This window comes from Magallana gigas, chromosome 8, assembly GCF_963853765.1.
Source record: "Magallana gigas chromosome 8, xbMagGiga1.1, whole genome shotgun sequence".
Taxonomy (NCBI): domain Eukaryota; kingdom Metazoa; phylum Mollusca; class Bivalvia; order Ostreida; family Ostreidae; genus Magallana; species Magallana gigas.
The window spans coordinates 6340383-6358829 of record NC_088860.1 but is presented as its reverse complement, the minus strand read 5'-3'; the positions used below and the strand labels follow the sequence as shown (position 1 = coordinate 6358829).

At 33.4% G+C, this 18447-nt stretch overlaps 1 long non-coding RNA gene across 1 annotated transcript; it reads left to right on the top strand.

The window, feature by feature from the left end:
• Positions 1-2673: 2673 nt before the first annotated feature.
• On the top strand, positions 2674-17547 carry LOC105338632 (uncharacterized). The gene is made up of 3 exons (XR_010708592.1): positions 2674-2872; positions 10859-11090; positions 14993-17547. It is a non-coding gene; the product is annotated as an uncharacterized lncRNA (long non-coding RNA).
• Positions 17548-18447: the final 900 nt, after the last annotated feature.

Sequence of the window (18447 nt, the reverse complement as noted above, 5' to 3'; positions counted from 1 at the left end):
AAAACTTGAAGTGCGTGTTTTTCGGTCATATAAAGATGAATCCGATGATCACGAGGCAAACAGGAGGCTTTTGGAAATGTATGTATGTCACGTAATGTCCTCTCCATTTGTTGAATGAGATCTACCATATCTAAAGTTAAAAGTAACCGCATATCTATAGTTAAAAGGAACAACAAATCTACATTGAAATCAAACCATACATTTACAGTTAAAAGTAACAACATAGAGTAAAATTATTAATTAGATAACAAGTTTTACTCTTTGATTATAAGTTAATAAGGAAATTAAAAACACATTTATATTTTAAATGATACGGATTATATTCTGGTGCATGTAAAATCATATTATATTATAATATATAATTATGCATTTATTACTTAAAAAAAATATTTTACAGTTCTTAATTTGAACCAAAACAGAAATTATATATATATATTTTCTTTAAATCAATAAAAGTTTGCTTGCCTCAAAGAAAAAAATAGTTTGCTTTAAAAAGTTTGCTCGTCTCAAAGAGATGGATGATATAATACCTATAGCACCCTTAATAGTGTGTTTTTGGAGGGAAGATAAGGATGAAAAGCACCCGTACCTTGACGTCCTGCATATTGAACGCCATCTTGATCTCGAATAACCCAAACTCTGGAAGATGGCTTTGGAAGATAAGCTGGAACGATATCCGGATCCTGGTTTTGATGCATATATGTAGTGGCTATGGCACGTCGCGCTGTGGAGCGAGAGATCGGGGGTTGCTGCATGACCGTTGGTCTTGCGTCAGAGGGGACGAGTTAGAGGTACTAAAATAAAAATTCCAATTACCAGGAAGAAGGTCCCTCATAAACAAATCATATTCAGCAAACTAGAGTTAAGGTAAAACAAAAATGGAGATGAACTGAAAACTCGCCACAGATCAGACAGTTTGTAATACTGTTATTACAAATTACTATTAAAGTAATCAGACTAGTCTTATTTTAAAATTATATTAAATAATATTATTACATCATCATCACTGGAAATATTTGACTTGGAGCCAACTTAGCGAAACAATTACACTGTTCCAAAAAAAAAGAAACAACAACAAATTTGAACGATTTTTGTTGAAACAAATGTTCAGAAGTACATACAAATTGTATTTGCAACTTCATCGTTTAACCTAAAGTTGATGACTCTAATCCTGTTACCCAAAGTAATTGTTAAAAATTGATTTCATGTTTACAATAACAATTTCGTCATACCCACTTTATCGTAGATTTTGTTATTTTTCAGAGCACTTACATATGGATTTCTACCGCACTAATTGGTTAATTGATACTGTTAATTCCGCATTTGACTGTATAATGTCAAAAAAATGAGTACAATAGTTATCTTAAAATATGATAAAACACATACCGGGGTTTAAAAGCCGACATACAGTATAAGAGATTAAAGTTCCAACATTATCTTCTTTCTGATAATTACATTGTTCAGACTTTGGATGATCTCAACACTAGAGAATAGAATATACGTTATTACAATGCAATATATTCTTTTCAAAATGTTTAAAAGACTACTTTCGGTTTGTCTGTTTATCAGCAACTGTATGTGTAGTAAATAGACATATTACGCATTTTGCATGAATACATTGATTATAGTAACCAAGGAAGGAAATAAGTTACGCAATCAGCTTTAATCGATACGTACTGAAGTTTGATCTGAAAAAGTATCTGTAACAATATGAGGCATATTTCTAACCCTAAGTTAACTCAATCATACCTTTTCGGTACAAGAAGGTATATTCTGATTCATTAAAGTAACATTTAATTAACCTTTACATTTGCATTAATAAAACACCCAGCCTATTGAGCCGTGACATATTCTCTATTTAAAATCTAAATTACATAAAGATATGGGTTTCCAGCATGTGTTCGACTTGAAAGTGACAGAAATTTTTTTGTGAAAAAATAACAATTCTTAAAACTTAAATACTGTTCATGAAAATAAAAGCCCCTGAGATATTCGAACTCGAGACCTGCAGATTGGTAAATTGGAGCTACACCAATAGCGCCACAGAGATGGACAACACATTTTAGTGATATAAACTTTTTCACAATGCGTTCAAATCGCCATGTTGTGACGTACTGTGATAAATAGTAGAAGTCACGGGGTTTCGATGACTCTTAAACCGCACCGATACTGAAACTTCTTCTTTCATTATACAACTGACAAGAGTCTTCCTTCAGTTGTATCAAGATGACCTGCTTGAGGTTGAGTGTGTATCACGATATATCAAAACTATAGTTTTTTTTTAAGTACATCTAGTAGTAATTAATTTGCCCCCCCCCCCCCCCCCCCCCCACGGAAAATATGTAGCATTTTGCCGGTTGAGATAAATGTAGAAAATGAGTAAGTTAAGACAATTTTATAAGTTTTGGGTAAAGATTTACTACTACCACCACCCGATCAGCCCTTCCCGCGGAAAAAAGTCCTTGAAAGGCGATCAAATTTCTATTTTTAGGTAGTGGATAACCAAATAGTAATATTGTTCATAATCAGTTTCCCATTCATAGTTTGAACTTGTCACAAATCTACACAGCTGTTACACTCAAATTTCCTAGACCTGAAAACCATTATATCTATATATTCCTTGTGAATTCTTTAAATATGAGCATTCCAAAACATTTTCTGTCAGTTTCTCAATGAGCTTCGATTCGATCCTGCAGGTCTCTGAGTGTTTTGATGCGTAGATGCTGTGGCTGAGAGACAGTTCTGTTTATAATAATTCATTGATCTTGGCAAAATACCAAAACATAAAGGAAGTGTTGCTTCTAAAATCGAAAATTACGTGATAGAAAAGAGAAGAGGGAGACTGTGAACAATATTTTCCATTGCTATTACGGTAAGCGTTAGTTTAAGACAAAATTATGTGATGGAGAGAGAGAGAGAGAGAGAGAGAGAGAGAGAGAGAGAGAGAGAGAGAGAGAGAGAGAGAGAGAGAGAGGAGAGAGAGAGAGAGAGAGAGAGAGAGAGAGAGACAGACAGAGAGAGAGAGAGACAGACAGAGAGAGACAGAGAGACAGACAGAGAAGGAGAGGGAGGGAATTTAGCTTTTACTGCGGGCCCAAACATTACTTTATGACAATGATGTTACACGAACAACACATCCTCTTATTTGATTTCTTTCTTAAAGACTGGACGATACAGAATGAGAGAGCATGTATATATATATATACATGTCAACTTTAGGAATGGATATTTGGTTATTAAGAGTTTTGATTTAGTTCGTTCTACCATAAGACTGTCAGACTGATAAGGAAGATATTTCTATTTTACCTTCAGGACCTTTATTAGATGTACTTAAAAATGTTATCAACACGTACTCTGAGCAGTGCAATAATTTAATCAGCACTCATTTATTCTCGAGGACATTCCATGCTGTTATAAATCAATTAAAAAGGTGCATTTGTTATTAAAAAGGTTCGCTTGTGAACAGAAGTAGGAATTTTATTCATGGCATTGTATACCATGAAGAACGCCAACAAATATATAGCACATATACTAGTTTTAGTAGGAGAATGAGCGAACCTGTCAAAATGAATATAGTTTTGATTGCTTTATAGATCGTATCCATTTACAAAAAAAGAACGTTATATTCAACTGCACGTGACCAAGAGGGTCAATATATAACATTTTATTTTCTCTATATTAAACTAAAATAGATCATCCAATGAAATATCAGTTTGTTCAGCTATGGCTTCAAACTAAAATCTTCGCTTGATAACACTCAGTGAGATATATAATTATGTTGAGATTCGTCGCTGATCATAAAATAAAATAATTATTGTTATTTTTTTTTATCAATACGATGATTTAGCTACCATCGAAGTACATATTAGATATTGTACTTATCAGGTAGCTATAGTACTGACCTCAAAAACAGTAATAATTGTATAATAGTGCATTGTGATTAGGCCACGGAAGCGTATTTAGTTGTTTCAATAACCCTGTTTTCATTCTTTTTACGACATAGACATGTAAGGATTCCTAATAGCCTAATTTATATATCATTTTTTTTACAATTTGAATCCCAATATTGAATTTGACTAGCATTTTTTCCGGCAAAGAAAAAGAATTTTCCAATGGAAAAATGATTCAGTAAAGCCAATTAAGATAAGGTTTTAAACTACGCTAACTTCGCCCCGCGTATTCATTAAACGGCGATGGAACTTTTTTTTCATAATTATAATGTATGAACAAACATAGTGTGATATTTGTCATAATCGTATCCCCATCTCAAAGACAAACATAGTGTGATATTTGTCATAATCGTATCCCCATCTCCCTATTCCTAATAAAATGTGAAAGTTTGAGTTTGTGTATTTTCTTTGGGAATTTGCTTTAAATCTGAGTCTTCCAAAACATGCAGATTATATTCTGTAGGTCCCAGGGAATTTTGATGAGTAGATTCAGTGGCAGAATGACGGTATTTGTTTCATTGATCTTGGCACCAGATCAAAACAAACAGGAAGCGTTGATTCTAAATTGACGTGAAAAAAACCCAGATTAGAGAGATTGTGAACAAAATAAATTTTTCTTTGTGATTAAGGTAAGCGTTAGTTTAAGACGGGATGTGTGGAGAGAGAGAGAGAGAGAGAGAGAGAGAGAGAGAGAGAGAGAGAGAGAGAGAGAGAGAGAGAGAGAGAGAGTTTCAGCTTAACTGCATGCCAAAATGTAATTTTAGGACAACAATGTTTCACGACCAACACACTCTCTAATTTGGACCAAATGATTTCTTTCTTAAAGATTAGATCATGCAGAATGAGATAGACTGTACAAGTTGGAATAAGGGAACGATTTTGGACACTAAGTAGTTTTGGGCTCAAAGTGTTCTATCACTGAACGGTCAGACAGATACTGCACACATTTATTGTTTTGAATTTAAAATGTGTGAACATGTCAATAAGAAGTCAAGTTGTGGTTAGCGCCTTTGTAATCAGATTGACTGTATTCCGCTCAGTGTATATTGGTAGGTTTCGCCTATTTTCCGTGAAGGAGATTTGGTTTACCTTAACCATTTTGTAATTTATAAAATTCTTTAGAAAAAGCATTTAACATAATTGTCAGTATCAATATTAATATTTACATATTAATTATATTATTAATATATTTTGTTTCTTTATTATAACATGAAAATTTAAAATGCATGATAGATTGCATTACACTTTTCAACTCTTTAGCAATACCTGTTTAAGAAACGGGCACTTTATTTACCTTTAAACCCTTCTCTTTAAAGAATTCCTTGTACTATAAGTATTATAATATTAAGTTTTATCAAAGTATAAGGAAGCTTTTGTTTATAAAGAGACAAGTTTAAAACGTCAGATGTCTCTGGTTTAAGAGATTTGGGTGGTTGTGACAATTTATAGACTTTAATAACCTTTAGAAGGGGAGTTTTAAATAAAGATATAGGGAAATATTCAAATTACTAGGAATGGTTCTATACTTGACTGATGTATTATTTGTGGACCATACAACCTTCTACACATGATAACACAAATGGTTAAAAAAGAAACAAATCTCTGCTAAGACTTCAAAGAAATGATAAATCTTATTAGCTTTATCTACAATTTTTAACTCTCTTGATTTACCCGAAACTATATCATTTTGGGGGGGGGGGGGGGTAATATATCGAAGAACAGTAAATCTACTTGGGTCCAATCGTTTCGCCTAAAACATTCTCAACATCGGCGCGATTTTTAAAAATTGAATTTTATACTTTTTTTCGTTAAGAAATATAATGCATCTATGTTTATACCTACGTTTTGGCAAAGTTTCAACATTCCGGGGTCATAAGTAAGCATTAAACACGGATATGTTAATCCGTATCATTACTTTCTGAGAATCCAGACACATACTGCATCGCTCATCGATATCAGTCTTTATATCAGATCTTAATTTTAATACGGAAGAATATAAATGTATTGGAAGTCCAGTCACACACGCTCCTCAAACTACTTTCGGTTTGTTTATTTACATGATTGATATAAATAAACATATTGTGCACATAATATACTAATTATTGTAACTAAGGAAGGAAATTAATGTCAGGTAATAAGCTTAAATCAACAATTAAGTACTGGAGTTTTGATCTAACGAAAGTTATCTATTAACTAAAGTTAACTATGGTACTTTGGACGACTTGACTAGATAATGATTTCCTTAAACAGGTATCGCTTTGTTGTGTTAAATATAACGATTCATTCTTATATCTAGAAATCTATATTTGTGTAGGCCACTTCATCATTATGATATTTTTTAAGGAGTTTCAGGACAACATATTCTTGAAAATCATTTCTTAGAACTACAGTTTACCATTGTTCAAATGTATCGAAAATAATTATATGGTACAAAAAATAAGAACCACTTATACCGTAGATATTAAATTAGTAATATTGCTCATGGTAATTATCAAGATTATTTAAGAAAGATAATAATAAATTAATAGTTTTTTAAAAGAGGTATTGATTTGTTGTGTTAAATTAAAACAAATACGTTTTCTGTGAATCTTTGTTGATCGCTTCAGCGACATGATATTTGTTTTAACAGAATATCAGGAAATCAGTAAAATATATATTGACCAATTTAAATAAATACACCTTAACAGTATAGAAATGAAATAATGAATAATGCATTGTATCTAGGTTTGTTTATTGATCCTGTTTTCATTGTCATTACGACTAATACATGTAAGGATTCACAATAGCCTTATGTAGAGGTCATTTTTTATTATGTACAATGTATCTCGTAAATTTCACAATTTAAATCACAGTATTGAATTAGATAGCATTTTTGCGGGTAAAGAAAAAATAATGATGAGTCAGTACAAACAATTTTTATAAGGGACTAGGCTTTAAAACTCCACAACCATGATCACTTCACCCTGCTTTGTCATTGAACGTTGATGAAGCTTTTTGTCATATGATGTAAGACCAAGCATATTGTGATATTGGTCATAATTATTTCCCCATTCTTTATAAGGTGGAAGTTTTGGTTTGTGCATTTTTTTTGTGAATCCTTTAAATCTGAATCTTCCAAAACATTTTCAGTCAGTTTCTCATGAAAATTCGATTTTGTTTCTGGGAATTTTGATGCATAGATTCAGTGGCTGAATGACAGTAGTGGATTTTTATTGATCTTGGCAGTTGGCAGTAGAACAAAACATAAAATTAGTGTTGTTTCCAAATCGACATGATAGAAAAGAGATTAAAGAGATTTGGTACAAAATTCATTTTCCATTGTGATTAAGGTAAGCTTTAATTTGAAAAAAGAGTGTATGATGGAGAGAGAGAGAGAGAGAGAGAGAGAGAGTCAGACAGAGAAAGACAGAGAGAGAGAGAGATTCATGATAGGTTTGACCACGCCTTAACCGACATTGTCACATCAAAATATACAAAGAATGATTGCTTATAATTTATATTTATATAATTTTCAGCAATTGTACAATTAAATATTAGAATACTAATTATACAAATCCCGCTTGCGCCCCAACAATACGTCAATTTTTTTTTGGACTTTACATTACAAAATCAATTCGTAGTGTTATCACAGACAAAAACTTTGACAAATGTAAATAAAGATACAGGAAAATACTCAAGTTTTAGAGGAAAAATTCAAGGAACACTTCCTTACTACAAGATAATTTATGGTTTTAAAAAATCATGCTTAAAGTTTTAAGTTTATACTGATGGGTTGTTCTTTGACCATACTATCTGCTAAATATGATGAACCAATTTGCTCAAGAAGAAAGCTTAAAGGTGGTTTGAAGAGGTCTATGGGTAGCGGAAAGGGTAAAAAAGACGGTTATGCAAAACGAGCAACTAATTTTAGAACATATACTAAAATACGAAACAGACAAGCTTAAAACAAAAGAAAACCAACAGCCTATCTTACAAAATCAACAGCTACTATTGCAAAATCAAGACACAGAGGCAAAACAAACGATCAATAACATTCTTGCACTGAATAAACGCTAGATGGAGTGCAAAGAGATATCAAGAGAAAGCGTTATCTGAAAGAAACGTGTAATCTTGACTTAAACGGAACGTTTTCATACGCGGATCCAGAATTTTTTATCCAGGGAGAGGGGGGGTTGGGTTCCGAGAGATATTTAGGTTTGCAAGGGTTGGAGTGGTGGTGGTGGAGGTGGTGGAGGGAGGTGCGAGGCATATTAAGGTAATTTTACTATGTAAATGTAAGAAATTCGATTTTTTAGTGAGGGGGGGGGGGCTTAAGCTTATCGCTTTGTATTTCGTTTGTACCTAGACTTTTGACTTTCAAAGTTTAGTAAAACATAAAAAAGGTCACTTTACAATTCTAGTCATAAAAATTGGAATTTTTTTTTTCTTGGGGGGGGGGGGGGGAGGGGGGAGGCGGGAGCTTATATCGTGTCCAATTTTAAGTCACCTTAACATATATTGATTCTGGAATCATATCTTCCAAGTAATTATTTTCCTATATGCTGTCATATGCAAAGGTTTTCAAACGTACATGGTGAATTCTCGAGACATAAGAATACTGGTATAAAAAACAAACAAACAAGAGGCCAATAGGCCTTAACGGTGACATGAGTACCATAGCCCATACACAAACTTGTCGAGGAGTCTCATATATGCAATTTACTTAAGTTCCATTCCGGAGTAGAAAAATTATAATATTGTAATGATGACCACCTTCCTGTCTGAAATCTTTAAAAAAGGACTATGAAACCTTAAATTCAGCAAAAAGCTTAAAGATCATAATAGAAAGCATGACCTGATATTGACAATGTGCTTTATGGACAACATAACCATGCATGCATTCAGTTAATTATGTGTGGGACTAGAGAAGAAGATTTTTGAAAATATGGATTCTTTTTGCCCATTTGGCACCGTCAGTTGCGATCTGGGTTGTAGAGCCATGAATTTTACAATTTAGATTCCTCTTACTATATATAGCTTACTTTAAACAAAAAATATTAACAATTGCCCTTGTAGTTTTTTAAAAGAAGTTAAAAATGTAAAATTGTTAACGCATGAATCAAGACGCGCAGACGCACGACGACAGACGAAGACCAATTGCAATAGGTCACCCAAAACAAGGAGAAACCCTACATTTAGTTTAAGATCCGCTCCTGAATTCTCATTGGCTGTCCCAAAATAAAACCAATTAAGGTTAGTAAACATGGCGGACAAATTCAACTTGCGTTGTTGTCATACACGAAAAATAACCGATATATTGACTACGCTTGATATTTTTGGATTAATTTATGCCATATAAAACAACAATGTTTGAGGTAAGACATGCAAATGTTATTGTCATTTATACACGATCGTTGCGGGTGTGGTCACTCCCGTTCTTGCGCCATTACGGAGATCCTATGGAGTTGTAGCCCCCCCCCCCCAAAAAAAAAAAAAGAGAGAGAGAGGACTACATTATTCAAGTTTGTTTTCACCCACGTGTTGGCAAGGTTTCAATATATACCGAGGTTATAAGCCGAGCTTTATTATTCACCGATATTTTAATCATTGTCTTCTTTATGATTGTTGAGACAAATACTGCATTATCCAGGCTTTATATCAGATTGTAACACAAGAAAATATATTGAAATTAACTTCAAAATATTTCATTCCTTTCAATAACATAAAATATTCGCAACTTTGTTTAAAAGTACTACTTTCGGTTTGTCTATTAAGTCTATTTACATATATAGTATATAAATAAACATAATGCGCGTATTACATAAATGTATTAATTTAGAAGTTACCAAAAAAGGAAGCTGTTATTAGGCAACTGGCTTTAATCAACATGTAGGCCTACTAAGATTTAATTTTACGAAAGATACCTGTTTACAACCGTATATGGGATATTACTCTGTGACGGCTAAACTCTGGTAATAATGAATTAATCAAATTTTTTAAAAGGTATTGATTTGTTACATTTTCTCTCTGAATCTGAATTTGTGTTGACGACTTAACAACACGATATTTATTTTTACAAAGTATTAGAAAACCATATTCTTCAAAATCATAATGTACTTGTACCGTATTCAACTATATGGAAAATATATGTTGGCCATTATCAAAAACTTTCATATCACTGTAACGATATGAATATTAAGATCACAAAATTTAATAGTGCATTGTGTTTATGACACGGAAAAGTAATGGAGCCTACAATTGTTGGGATTTAACTTATTCATTGATCTGAATTTCATTGTCTTTACAGCGTATTAGGGTTTATAATTAGTGTCATCTATTCATAATTTTAACAATAAATTTTTGGACTGTCATAATTTAATCACAATGTTGCATTTGACTTGTTTTGAAATCACGCAACACATGCATGTTATATCAATTGTTATGAATTTGATATATATATAATATGGATATATATGTGAAAACTAAATGCATGGTTATGATATTCATGAAGACCTTCCCCTAAATTATGAAAACTGAAAACCTTGATCCCTGGATCAAGAGGTTCAGGCCCTAGGGTGGGACCAATATGGCCACTTAGTGAAAATGTATTGGTTTTAAAATATTTATTCTGTATTATGACTGTCATGGAACATAAAGCCATGCAGTATTAATATGATCATAATGTTCTAATCTGAAATTGTGAAACTATGCCATGGGACAGAAGGTGAGGTTTTGTATTGCATTGGTGGGGGGGGGGGGGTGGTGGTGATAAATATGGTCATATATGATACAAGTATTTTTACTTTGGGTTATTGGTGCTTGTTATCCACAACAAGTTTAACACTTTTAACTTTTGGAAATATTGAATTTAATATGTGTTCTACTTCATGAAATCTACTTATAATATTTTGTGCATTGTATACTTGTAGAAACCAGAGTCCCAAAGTCCTTGGCAGTCACCTGCGTACCATAGCCCTTAATTTGACATGCCAGAGTCTCATTTTTGCATTTTAAGCTTCAATTTGAAATAACTGAAGTTTAAAACCTTAATATGACTGTTACCCCTTTTATTATTTGTTGGAGGGGGTGTTCCAAGAGTCACAGGAGCCTATGATTATCTATTCCTTAGCTCCAGACCCGGGTCAAAATTGTAAAGTTTGGGTAAGACCTGTAGGCATTTGATAGCCATTCTTTAATAATATTCACAGTTTCATTTATAAAGCACTCAAAAAGCATATATACAGCTTCTTTCTACAAGTATACCAAGCTCAGAATAATTTCGAGAAAAAAACCCCCCACATATCTAATTCAAAATTGCCGAGTGACAATATGCCATGCTGTTCAAGATAAAGTTAAAACTGATTTGGATGGCTAACATCAACTACCCTAAGTAAAAATACGTTTTCAATTTGTGGTTATATTTAAAACCCCCACCCCCGATGCCGATAAAAGTCTGTCCAATAGCCTGGGCAGTGAATTTCACAATTTAACAGAACATTATGAAAGCAAAAACAAGGCACGACTTTATCCCCGACGACTGGGAAAATACAACAAAATATCAAATAAGGAAGGTGTCTTCCCACTTAGCCAACATTCTGAAAAAATACAGGTAAAATACAGGTAAATTTGTGTTGGCTAAGTGGGAATGGGGTGCAGGTGGAGAACAAAAGAATTTAATTACAGGTAAGTTATAGTCTGTTTTCAGATAAAAGTCGGAGAAATAAAATAAGAGGTGATCATTTCGGTCGGGGCGTGTTCAAATCCAATAAAGCCCGAAGGGCTTTATGATAGATTTGACCACGCTCCGACCGAAAAGATCACCTCTTAATAATTAAAGAATGATGCCTTATTGCTTATATTTATATAATTTCCAATTTGTACACTTTAAAACAATATTATTTTAAAACCACTAATTTTTAATGTAGCACATGCTATGTATTACTATGGGTCGCAGCCGATATCGTTTTTCGGCTATGCTTTAAGCAACGCCCATTTTGTGTCACTTATGTTATATGAAGTTATTTGGTTTTAGGGTTCAAAATTGATTCGTAATGTTATTACAGACAAAAACAGTTGAAAATGTAAATATATCTGAATCAATATATTTCCACTAAGTGGCCACATTGGGTCCACCCTAGGGCTTGAGCACCTGATCAAGGGACCCTGAATTTCAAAATTTAAATGGAGGGCTTCGTGGACATTATTCCATGCATCTAATTTTTCTCAAATAAATATGTGAGGAAAATATACTCTATACATATTGAATATATTTTTATTACTAAATAATTTAATTCTAGTTGGAACGCGCTTTCTGATTGGCTAAAAAAAATATTTTATATCGTATAAAGAATGTTGCCTACGTCATAGTAAGACTAACGTAAAAAACGTATCAATACGCCTGACGTTACGTTTGAATCTTGTACAATTTTACGTCATTTTAAAGGTCAAATGACCGTTTTTATCTACAATGAAGAGTAAAAAAAATTAAATTATAAGCAATGAATTCAATATTTATTACTAAAACCGATTTGGTTGGACTTTTCCGATCGCGTCGCGTTCAACTCTATCAGCGACGTCATACATAAACAATACATACCCGTACCTTAACCACAAAATTTTTTATTGGTGGATTCAGCTTACTGCTGATTGGCTGCTGGTCAACTAAGACTAAATTATGCACGGACAGAACAAGAACATATCAGAGAATGAAAAATTCACATGGGTACTCGTGACTGTCGAAATCACAGGGGCTTGGTTGTTGGATAGTGAATTTCCTAATTATTTGTTCCCGAAGAAAAAATTGATTAAATTGGTAATCTTATGTGTATTTCTGTGTATTGCAATAAATAAATTCACTGAAACCCACCCTTTCAGTCATTTTAAAAAAGTGTATTCAATGTACATTAAAAAAGTACATTGAATACACTTTTTTAACATGACTGAAACGGGAGTTTTCATTGTATTTATTTAATGTAATACACAGAAAACAATCTAAGATAACCAATTTTAATCAATTTTTTCTTCGGGAACAAATAATTAAGAACTTCACTATCCAACAACCAAGCCCCTGTGGTCGAAATTGGGATATTTTTCGAAAGTGTACACTTGTGATAAAACATACATACGGTACATAATATATATAGCTGTAGAAATTTTGGGTTAGTAAATGTAAAGCTACAGTGCATACAATACTTACATGTACAAAAAAACTCTACGGCAATTTACCGCGCATAAGAATAACGCTATTTTTGAAGAAGATTTACATTATACCATACCACATTTTGTGCAAATAATCCATTTAAATAATTCTTCATTTAGTTTACTACTGTTAATTATTGTATTTTACTTGCCCCAAATTTTCTCCTATTAAACAACCTTTAACTGTACTTGGAAAGCGGATCAAGAGTTGTATTTTTATGTATGTAAACAAACCAGTGTACATGTATGGAGCTAGTGATCGGTGGTTCAGAGACAGGCAAAATAAAGAAATCTGCAGTAAATGGTTTGGGGATATTTTAGTATAGTTATATACATGTATTTACACCGAAAGTAATAGCTAGGGCAGCAGAAGAGAAACGAATCGGACACTTGCCTAATGAAGACGCACATGTATGTACAAACCCCCTTGCACTCTCCACTTCCGTCTCGTTCTTTCACACCATCGTTCAATTCTTTTATTGACTGTCGATTGCTGATCGAAAGGTGTAGAAATCGAGGAATTCATATCTATCACTTCACTTCGACTGGCAAGTTAGTAGGTAATACATGTGCATTATACATTTACGGTATTTACATGAAATGAACGCTTAGCACATGCAACTTTTAAATATTATATTTTTTATATCGCCGTACTCTGGGCCGTAGCTTGAGGCTATGGTTTAACGCCCGTTTAAACAGAGAGAGAGAGAGAGTTACAGTTTTGCACCGAGTTTAAACATAGGGGATAGTCGATAATGATTCCATATTTGGGGAAATGAACTGTTATGAGAAATCCTTCAGCTCTGGCATTGCATAAGCGGGTACTGATAACTCCGCCTAAGAAAAGGAGTTAACCAATCATAAAGTTTTCACAAAGACGGCGTGTATAATTTATGCATGACGTAGCTGACAGAAATGATCGTGACGCTATAGGAAAAATCCAACCAAATCGGTTTTGATAATATTAGTTTAATACGATATAAAATGGGTTGAAACAGTTTTTTACGCTTTTTTATAAACCGCTTCGCGGTTTATAAAGCGTAAACTGCCCCAAACCATTTTATATTGTATAAACATATTTGACCGGTCCTAGGGCCTGAACCCCTGATCCTGGGTACATAAATTTCACAAATTTTGGTAGAGGGCTTCATGGACATCATAACCATGCATTTGGTTCTTTCCCCACATGTGTTGGGTAGAGAGGAAATTCTTTTTTTTTTTAATTGGCCTTTTCTTGCACATTTAGCCCCGCCCATGGCGCCCTTGAGGTGGTAGAGCCATGAATTTCACAATTTAGATTTCTCTTACTACAGAGTTGCTTCACATTAAATTTGTAAAAATTGACCATGTAGTTATCAAGAATAAGTTAAAACTAAAAATTTTAACGCACGACGCACATAGCACTATTAGCGATGCACGCGACGGACGAAAACCAATACTGCAAAAGGTCACCTGAATGACACTTCGGCTTTAGACAAATCCACGTACAAGCCACAAGTGACAGGGATACAAGAAATCCACATGATTTTATCATTATGGTACAATTCACCTTTTGAATATCTAATGAGGAAATTATGCAGTCTTTGTCATATTTATTTTGTATTTAATGTTTTCAAAAAATGACATTTACTCAGGGAAAAATTGATCAAAACGACCGACGAAGGGCATATTTCCCCGTTTTGCTTTAATCTTTTAAAATGCTCATTAGTGACATATAAAAAATTGAGTTGCTCTTCGAAAGTCTATATGTTTATACAACTGGATACAGCTTATATAAACACCATACCCTTGTTGGTATCTAAAACGGAGTAAGATAGTTGCTGGTTTCCATGAAGGCCTTTATAATCATTTTTTCTCTATTACAGAAATGAATGATACTCATACAGTAGCGATCTCCACATCGTCGCAAACCAAAATTTTGAGTCCACAAGCTTCCTCATATGGAGGTGCAGAGAAAGTCGGTTGGAATCACCAGGGGGTTGAAGAAGATGCGAACTACAGCTTAAGGCATCTAAATCAAGCTGAGATATTAGCACTTAAACTGTTCTTTAAGTCTTTTGAAACGAAAGAGGAACTTACAGAGCTGCTTGAGGAGTTAAAAAACAAAAGTGTAATAAGCGAAGAAGTTTTTGATAAACTATGTAGATTGCTTTTGAAACCAAAGTTCAATAAAGAATATTTTAGTACATTAATAACTCAAGAAATCTCAGGAGCCAGACGATTGCCGTGTGGCTTACAATACGTCATTAATATCATAGACCAATCTGGTAAAAGGGATTTAGCTAATAAATTGGTCGTTATTTGGCATAATATCAAAATGCGTGTAATACCATCAAAGATTCAAAAATTCAGTGCACCAAGGAGAAAGAGAATTCAACTTTTTTCTGAATCAATGAAAAAAATGATCCAAGATATGGTTTTTAAAGATCCTGTCGAACATTTCAGAAATTTCTCGGTGAAAATAAAGGATAAAATAAACAGTATGCCGCACATATTTAAAAAAAAGGATTTGACAGAACTATGTGATAAATATATTGCGAGTTTAACTCTTACAATGGATTCCATGGCAAACAAGACTAACGCTATCGATCCCAATGACCAACTTTTTCTAGATATGGAGTCAATTTTGATTATGACGTCATGTCCGGATTTGTCTCGGTGCATGCTTTACGGTAGAAGGGCGGTTGTTTTGTCGTTTGCTAACCGAAAAAGTGAGGGTGATGAAATGATAAAAGAAGCATTGGTGTGCGCAAACAGAGTTTCTGGTTGTATGGAAATAGTTGATACGCTGTATAAAGTTATTCTATACCTCAGAGCTTGGTATGAATTCTTCCCTCAAATAATAACTGATGCAATATACGACCATTTCACGAAGGCGATTCATATTTTGAAAAATGAACCTGATGACATCAGATTGTTTTGGACGAGAAGGTTTACATTTCGTTTACTGTTTTGTTACTTGGGTTTAGGAATGCGATGTCGATTTATAAAACGATACAGATGTTCTTGCGCTGTCATGAAAGAGGCAGAGAGACTGATACAAATATACGACTCCCCCGATGCCGTGCGTCGAGTACAAATGTATTTTGCTATAGCTAAATCTCGGTTGTGTCATTTAAAGGGAGACATCGATCAAGCTCTAGAGCATATACAATTGGCAAAGAGCATTGCGGAAAATGGAAAGTGTTGTGAACTAAATATAATTTTAGAGACAGAGCAAATGTTATTTTTGCGAGACTGTGATCCATTGTTTGTGGAAGAAGAGAGTAGCGACTCTGAATTGGTCACTCACCATATTCCTGAACTCCTCCACCTTCCGAATTCTCTTCATTGTCAAGCTGATCAGTATATAGAATTGACAAATTCTTTCAATCCCCCAATGGCCCCGGTCCCAAGCGAGGTACAGGATATCAGGAATCAGTCTAAAAACACTAGGGCAGAGGAATGGAAACTAAAGACAAGCGGAGAGCCTCCAAGGTCTCACGATTTTTCGCGAGAAGTTGTCCACATTAAGTCATCAAAAATGAATTAGAGAATTCCCTTTTCAAACGAACACTCTGTCCCATCTTCTCTTTGTTAGCTTCAGGGTCCAAAGATGGATTTGATTTCTTAAAAACAGGGTATGAAATGGATTTATTCCTTTTCATTGAGCTCAATATCTAACGATCAAAATTTTAAAACATTGATGAATTGTATCTCATTTTAATTATAATTTTTTAAATTCATAATTATGTTTTTGGAAAAGTTGTTTCATGTTCTATTATGTAGTATAGATTTTTTGTTAAAGCATTTCCTATTTATTGTCGTTTTTTTTTATTTAATATAAAGAATAACGGTAGAATGGAAAAGTGGGATTAGAGCAATAACTGTTTTCAATTTTTTTTGTGGCTCAGCATCATATAGTTTTAGATATCGTAAAAAGAGAGGAATGTTTGAATTGCTTAATGGGACTTTTTTATGAATATCTACTTTGATTTGAATTATGAAACTGAAAATCTTTATTTTTGTTTAATATACAAATGTTTCTAATTTATAGACACGTTTTGTGTTTCTACTTACATTTAGAAACTATCCCTATTATTAAAGGGACACGATTTTAGATCAAAATTTTACTTTTTAATTTCTATGTACAATTGATTTACTTGTGCAGTTTAAACAACTTAAGCACTGTCTTAGACTTAAGTACCCTTTATGTTACGAGCCCCTGACCAACAATTTGAAAGTTTGAAGTAAAGTTATATCAGAGATAGAGAGGCTAGAATTCATTGTTATGTAAACAAAGATTCAGTCTTTTATCTGTTTACAAATAATGTAAATTATGGAATTACCATTTATTTGACAAAAGATTCTTGGCAAACAAGGTAAACTGATTCAATGTGTTCATAAATAATATTATTAAGACAGCAACATTTATTAGTTACTTATACTAATAAACCACATATGTAAACAATAACAATTCTCGAATTTTGTTTTACAAAACAAAGAATTCAAATCACGTAACTATATATCTTGCTTATAACTAAAAAATTGACTTTCAAATTGGACTAAAACATTCAAAATACCTATATCAACTTTTTTTTCTTAACATTCAAAAGGAAAAACAAATTTCAATTTTAAGACAATGGCCATTATTTTATACTATTTTTAATAAGTACTGTAGTCGTGGACTTTTAAATCGCAATTGTAATTGAAACTAGATGCTGTCATTAGACAGTAATACCCGCACCATGTGTTTGCCCCTAAACAACACTGTTTTGTACCAGTTTAATTAAAAATGAAGGCTACATGCAAACTCCCGTAATACATTTAAAAATTATAATTTTCATAACTGAAGGATGAGATCCCTGCCCATATGATAATACACATCGTGACATGAGCAGCACTTTATGTGCAATTTGGGGTAGAACTGTTTGCAGTGAATTTTCAGTTAATCAATAATCTTAACATTTTATGTCATAGGAAGTATAATGGTCTATATAATTATTCAAAACAAAATTAAAAATTAAATTATCCCCCCTCCCCGTGGCGGTTGCCGGTTTTAGATTTGCTTCTGTGTGCTTACATGAACATCATCGTGTGCACAGATTTAGAGAAGGGGTGGGAGTGAGGGGTCAAGACCCCCCCCCCCCCCCTCCCCTCCCCATGAAAATTCGTAAATTACCAAAAATACACCTTGGACCCCAATGCTCTTACAGACATGTAAACGCTCTAACCCATTGCGCTTCAATGTTAGGTAACATTATTTGGGGGGTAAATATTTAATCAATATTTGATATACTTTATTGTTTATCTCAATAGGAAGTATACATGTACATCACAA